The sequence below is a fragment of the Gossypium arboreum genome, chromosome 13, assembly GCF_025698485.1.
Source record: "Gossypium arboreum isolate Shixiya-1 chromosome 13, ASM2569848v2, whole genome shotgun sequence".
Classification (NCBI taxonomy): domain Eukaryota; kingdom Viridiplantae; phylum Streptophyta; class Magnoliopsida; order Malvales; family Malvaceae; genus Gossypium; species Gossypium arboreum.
The window spans coordinates 81,588,924-81,596,251 of NC_069082.1; the positions used below are offsets into that span (position 1 = coordinate 81,588,924).

At 39.1% G+C, this 7,328-nt stretch overlaps 1 non-coding gene across 1 annotated transcript; it reads left to right on the forward strand.

Moving 5' to 3' along the window:
- The first annotated feature begins 6,923 nt into the window (after nt 1–6,923).
- Nucleotides 6,924–7,030, forward strand: LOC128287035 (small nucleolar RNA R71). Its single transcript, XR_008277735.1, has one exon. It is a non-coding gene; the product is annotated as a small nucleolar RNA R71 (small nucleolar RNA).
- Nucleotides 7,031–7,328: the final 298 nt, after the last annotated feature.

Genomic DNA, 7,328 nt, shown 5'->3' on the forward strand with positions numbered 1-7,328 from the left:
AATCTGGCAAGATCTTATCACCCTATCTCTAGGCGCGCAATCAACTCCGCTTAATTATGACAAATGTACTCTTAGACAGGGTCTATTCCTCCTCTGAATAAGAGCTTATCTTGAATCAGTATCCTGGGATATCAAAACAAGAATTAAGAATACATAATTAAGAACAAGTTAAATATTTATCATACAATTCAGAAATTAATAACAAGATTCGTCTTAGGTTTCATCCCTCTTAGGTATTTAGGAGATTTAGTTCATAACTAAAAAGGAAAACATCTCAGATGAATAATGAGTACAAAACATAAAGAAAACCCAAAACTCCTGAAGGGAAATTGAAGGGAGATCTTCAGTCTTGATGATGAATCCGGCTTCTAAGATGGATCAATCGGCTTCCTTCGAGTAATTCATTCCTTCCTTCCTCCGTGTCCCCTTACTTTCCTCCTCTAGGGTGTATTTATAGGCTTTAAAATGCCTAGAAGCCCTCAAAATTGACATTTTCCGAATTGGACTCAACTTGGGCTCGGCAGGGACACGCCCATGTGAGTCGTGCTTTGAATCTGCCAAATTGACACAGCCGTGCGGTTTGCCAGTGTGAGGAGGTCCAGGCTGTGTTGAATTCGTACTTTGGCCCATTTTTCTCTATTTTTGGCCCGTTTCTCGTTCCTTTCGCTCTCCTATGCTCTCATGAGTATAAAACATGAAATTAAAGTATTAGGATTATCGAATTCACCAATTCTAATGGGAAATCATCCATAAAATGCGTTAAGCATGGGGGAAAATATGTATAAATTACGGTTTATCAAATACCCCCACACTTCAGCATTTGCTTGTCCTCAAGTAAAATTCTCAACTCATAATCAAAATAAATTCTTCTCAACTTATAATTTCTATCGATAATATCTCAAAATAATCCATAGGTAAGCATAGATTGAGAATTCAACTAAAAGAAAATCAAAGTTTCAATCATTCCAAGTTGAGCATTTTATTCTGAAAACATAGGTGTCTCCCCTCGTCTAAGTAATTACCTTGTATTCAAAATGTCATAGAGTTTTACATCCTCACTAAAGATTCACTCAAATCACTCGAGGTGTTTAAGGACAATAAATGAAGCAATCAATAGTCAATAATGAAAAGTCATTACCATAGGCCTGCATGAAAATCAAATCTCCACCACTTATGAATTGAGATGAAACATCAATCAAAAGGTCTTTAGAGGGTTATAACGTGGCTTGGTTAGGGGGTGTGGTCATAAGCTAAAAGAAAAGGTTAGAATAGAGATTGAATTAAAAAATTGCCTGACTAGAAAAATAGCTAGTCATCAATTGTGTACAATAGAGCTTTTCTCAGAATAAGGAATTTTAACTTCTTTAGCTTAGAAGATTACTACTACTAATAAGTATACATTTTTTTTAAGAGCAAGTTAAATACAAAATAGAATAAAACTTAGCTAAGCAACTATTTCAATTCCAATCTCGACAAAAAATGGGGATCAAATTAATTTAGGGGATTTCAACAATAATGGGTTAAGGGTTAATATTAAAGGTAATACAAGAAATGACTTGTTAGCTCAACAGGGTTCACTAAGGGTTAATCGTGGAGGTAGGCTTTTCATGGAATGAGTGGGTTAATCATAAGTGTCTTTCTCATTTTGACATATCAAATCAAATAGTGTGGTCTTGACATGCATAATCAAGCAAGTTCTAGAATGGCAATTCAATACTGACGCACTCAAAGCAATAATAAAAGTGAGCATGAAAGAATTAACAGATGCTCAAAAGGCTCAAAAATCTCACACAAATTATGGCTTTTTTTATGCTTAAAACTTGTGAATTGCAACTCAAAGTAATACTTAAACTTTGGGGAAACAACCTAAAATTTTAAATTCTTAAAAATTAACTTATCATGCTTGATTCTCTAATGTCTTAAGGTTTAAACAATCAATGCATAAATGCCTATGTTTTAATTCAAGATATATCAATCAAAATCATAAATCAATCAAAATTTATCCTAAATACGATATGGGAGCTTTTCAAGAGAACAAGGTAGTCATTCAAGGATTTTTCTGATAATGAAATAAATACCCCCCACACTTAAGATGTACATTGCCCTCAATGTACAAAGATAGATAGGAAAAGATAAATTTGTAACCATAAGATAGGGGGAGAAGTGACACTTCATGTATGATAAATTCCTCGAACTGGAGTTTTGGAGAGTAATCGGTGCGAGAGTGAAGGAGGATACTCTGGCGGTGGTAGAGGTTCATTAGTTCATAAGTCTTGCGCCAAAAGAATATTATATCTAGTGGTAGCTATGGTCGTGGTCGATCAAGACATGGTAGTCATGGAGAACCGTTCCCGGTGGAGTTTTTAGTTCCTATGCGATGATGAGCTTAGGAGCTCTATATAACTGTGATAAAAATAAAGAACTTTTTAGGGGATATTAAGAAGATTAATTACTTATAAAGAAATAAGCAAAATTGATGATTAAAAAAATAAAATTTTAAAATCTAATAAAAATAAAAAGTAGGTTTAATAAAAATTAAAAACATAAAATAATAAATAAATGTTTTTAAACATCCTCATCGCTGGATGGTTCGCGAGGTGGGACTAGCGATGAGATGTGGAGGTGCTGACAAATCTGCTGTAGAGTAGAATCAATGTTGTCAAATCATTGAAAACACTGCTGCTCGAATCGAGTGAGGCACTCAAAAATGTCAGCATATGAAGTCGCCGTATGAACTAGACGAGAGGGTGGTGGTGGCTAAGATGATGGGTCCTCGTGTTGGGAAGGGACATCATCAGGAATGTCCTCGGAGGCCTCCTCCTCGGTAGATTGGGCAAGACAATATTGAGGAGGGTAGGTTCCTCGGCGCTTTTCGATCATCCTCATGCTAAGCATGCTCGAGATGCCTTATGGAAACATCTGGCCAATGAGGGTTAAGGATGATTCTTGGGCCACGGTGCTGAGGAGCCCGAAGTGTCGAGCCAACCGAGTAACATAGGGGCCAATGGAGATGACGCCCTTCCTACGTCACTCCGTCTAGTACAGAATCGTAAGGGTGATGAAATAGGCAAGGTTGATGACGTGCCCGTGTGACATAAACCTAAAAAGTAGGCATCGTGAGTGTTGACGATGCCAGTGCTCTCTCGCCTTCCTGTAATCATGTGAGCCAAAATGGCGTGTAGGTACCTCAGAAATGGAGGGAGAGCCGATGCCTTGGAGCGGCAAGGATTGTAGGTGACCCCACCTAGTATTAGTGCGTCCCAGCACCGTGAAGGAGAACGATGGATGTGGCGGTTGAGAGCATGTAAGTCATTCTCCTCCTTGAATTCCTCCGTATATAAACCCAGTGCTGTACCGAATTCTGGGACACTGAGCTGGCAGATTAATCGGCCTAGACGAAATTGAATCGTGCTGGGATCATCGTAGTTCGTCATCACGGTCTGAAGATGAAATGTGGAGCATAATTCCATCGTAAGCTCGAGATACGTCGGCTCGATGATCCCAAAGAAAAGCTCCTAAGGGTCGGTGGTTAGGAGGGCCTAAATCGCATCAGCCAACTGAACTTGTTCTATTGCAGCCCAGTTGATGCAGTGGCCTACAATTAAAGGTCGGGCCCGGAGTATTTGGAAGAGTTCTTCTTGGGGCTCGGTGGGGAACCTCAGGAAAAGGTGACAAACTTTCGCGGTAGAACCCAAGGAAGATGACGCTCCCTTCCTTTTCTTTGTAGCAGGGACAACGGCCTTTTTACCACGTGAAGACAATATTGTATACCTACAAGTGGAAACATCAATTCGGCTTGATGAGTAGACAAGGAAACAAATGCGACTAAATTCGAAAAGAAAAATGCATAAATATGTTCAGCCACAACTACTAAGTTTAACTAAAACAATAAGTTCAATGACCTATTTTTGTGGCATTAGCAAGGTGATATAAGTAAAAATGGCAAAGAATGGAATGCAACATACTATATGAATGAATAGAAATGTCAACACAAAAGGAATGATTATTTCAACTATCCTAACCATGAATATGCACTTCTAACTAATCAAATGGAGTAGAGAAATCATGTAATGAGTAAGAATTTGAACATGGAAAAGATGAAAACTTGTTCTATAAATGAAATTTGAGTGATAGAAAGATGAAAATAAAATGAAAAATATAGATTACTATGATAAATAGCATTATAAATCAATGAAATAAAAGAGAAAAGAGTAAACAAACGCTAAAAGAGATAGATTGGGTGTCGAAAATGAAGTTGGAAGCGGCGCATGGGCGTGGCGGGGAGGGTGTATGGACTTGCAGCGGCTAGGGTTAGGGTTTTTGGATGAAGAAGAAAATGAATAGTGCAGCCTATTTATAGATTTTGGGGCACACAGCCATGGAGCAAGCCTGTGTTCCCCAATTTTTTCCCGTGTGACACGCGAATTTAAAATTTAGGAGCGTCTGAACATTTAGTTCACGCCCGTGTTCCTTGGGCATGTGGTTGAACACGACCATGTCGTACGACCGTGCCTGGCTTCGTTCACTTCTCCCACACTCGTGTATGTAGGCCTACGCCCGTGTTAGTTTAACAGGTTCGACCACGGGTGCTTGGCACGAGCATGTCAAATGCCCGTGTTGATTTGATAGGTTCAGCCAGGGATTCTAGACACGGGCGTGTCGCACGCCCGTGTTGTTTTGGCAGGTTTGCCCATGGCCATGTCGCACGACCGTGGCGAGTTATCGTAGCCCGTGTTGGGGAAATCTTTGCCCTATTTTCACACGGCCCTAAGCACGCCAGTGTGCTTGGCAGTGTCTGTGTGGAAAAGCCTGTATTCAAGATCTCTGTTAGTAAGTTAGGTGTTAAATACTAAAATTTAAATAAGTTAATATAGTTAGTGGTCGAGTTACCTCCCGAGAAGCACTTATTTATAGTCTAAGCTCGACTTACCTTTCCACTGAATGGTCATGGTGGTTTGAGGAGTTTATACTCCTCATTCCTGCTATCAGTCTCATCAAAATAAAGTTTTAGACGGGTGTTGTTTACCTTAAAAGTGCCAAACTTGGGATGACTTACCTCGACTGTACCGAATGAGAAAATGCTAAGTTCCGTAAGAGGAATTTCTTCATTCGGTGTGGTCCTGACAATGTAAGGATCTGCGGCATCTAATAAGACTTTATCTCCAACCTAAAGTTGATGTAGGAAGGTGTTGAGCTCGTTCTGGCGTAGTTCTGGTTTATCGTGCGTTCTCGGTTTATGTTTCTGCCATTCATCTAGCTCCTTGATTTGTAGCCTTCGATTTTCATGAACAGGTTCTCTTCTACTGCTTGAGAATGACTCATGTGCTTCCTTCAGACTCATTTCCTACAAAGTAGGTTGTACCATATTGTCAGTTTTGGTAGAATGGGTTAAACGATTACCTTTAATTTCCAATGTGTTGCCAGAATTGCAAGCTTGAAGGGTGATTGTTTCGTCTCCCACACGGAGTGTGAGTTCACCTGTGCCAACATCAATAATCATTTTAGCAGTTGCTAAAAAGGGCTTTCCTAAAATCAAAGGAGTGTTGCTATTTTCCTCTATGTCTAAAACAATGAAGTCAACGGGAAATATAAATTTATCGATTTTAACTAGCACATCTTCAATAATACCCCTAGAAAATCTTATAGTTTTATCTACTAATTGAATGCTCATCCTAGTCTATTTGGGTTTCCCAAAACCTGATTGTTGGAACATTTTGTAGGGCATGACGTTAATACTAGCCCCTAAATCAGCTAATGCATTATTTACATCTAAACTACCAATTAAGCAAGGAATCGTAAAACTCCCTGGATCTTTTAGTTTATTGGGTAGTTTATTTTGGAGAATAGCTGAGCAAACTGTGTTTAGCTCCACATGTGACGCCTCGTCCAACTTCCGCTTATTTGCTAAAAGCTTCTTTAAAAATTTCATTGCATTTGGCATTTGCGATAGAGCTTCAATAAACGGTAAGTTAATATGTAATTTTTTTAAGAGTTTAAGGAATTTACCAAATTGTTCATCTGAGCAGTCTTTCCTTGTCGCATTGGGGTATGGCACACGAGGTTTATATTCGACATTCACTGATTTGTTTTTATTATGACCTACCTCACCTTGACCTCTGCTTACCACAATTTCTTGTCTCAGTTCTAGCTCAGGCTCAACGAATCTTTCTTCATCTTGAACATTAATCGCGTTGAGCTGTTCCTTTGGGTTGGGTTTAGTATTACTTGGCAAGCTACCTTGTGGTCATTCGAAGATTAGTTTAGAAAGCTGGCCTATCTGAGTTTTGAGCCCTTGGATTGATGCTTGTTAATTTTTAAGTGCTGTTTCGGTGTTCTGAAAACGAGTTTCTGACACCGAGATAAACTTTGTGAGCATCTCTTCAAGGTTTGGTTGCTTTTCCTGTTGATAGGGTGGCTGTTGAAAACCCAGAGGACATTGTGGTCTTTGATTTCCTTGACCTCTCCACGAGAAATTTGGGTGGTTCCTCCAACCTGCATTGTAAGTGTTACTATGTGGATTGTTTTGAGATCGAGTATTATTACCCATGTAATTTAACTGCTCGTTATCCATATTATAGCCATAAGGTTGGTATTCCGAATGGCTTGTTCCACCTCCACTTGCTTCGCACTGCATTACTAGATGAACCTGTGAAGAATTAAGAAAACCATCAATTTTCTTATTCAAAAATTCTACCTGATTAGAGAGCATGGTGACCGAATCGATGTTATAAACATCGGCTGTTTTTGTTTGCTTTGCCCTCATGACTTGCCACTGATAGTTATTCAGTGACATCTCCTCTATAAACTCATAAGCATCTTCAGGTGTTTTATTATTGATGGTTCTGCCAGCAACTGCGTCAACCATTTGTCGAGTTGAAGGATTCAAAGCACTATAGAATGTTTGAACCTGAAGCCAAAGTGGTAACCCATGGTGAGGGCACCTTCTCAAAAGGTTCTTGTATCTCTCCCATGCATCATAGAGTGTTTCTAAGTCCATCTGCACAAACGAAGAGATATCATTACGTAATTTGGCCGTTTTAAAATATTTTAATAGAATTTTTCCGTCATTTGCTCCCAAGTAGTAATTGACCCTCGTGGTAATGAGTTCAACCACAGTTTAGCTTTGTTCCTCAATGAAAAAGGGAATAACCGAAGACGAATGGCATCATCAGAAACACCATTAATTTTAAATGCATCGCATAGTTCTAAAAAGTTTGCTAAGTGAGCGTTGGGATCCTCATCCTGCAAACCATCAAACTGAACAAATTACTGTATCATTTGAATAGTGTTAGGTTTTAGTTCAAAAGTATTTGCAACTACAACAGGTC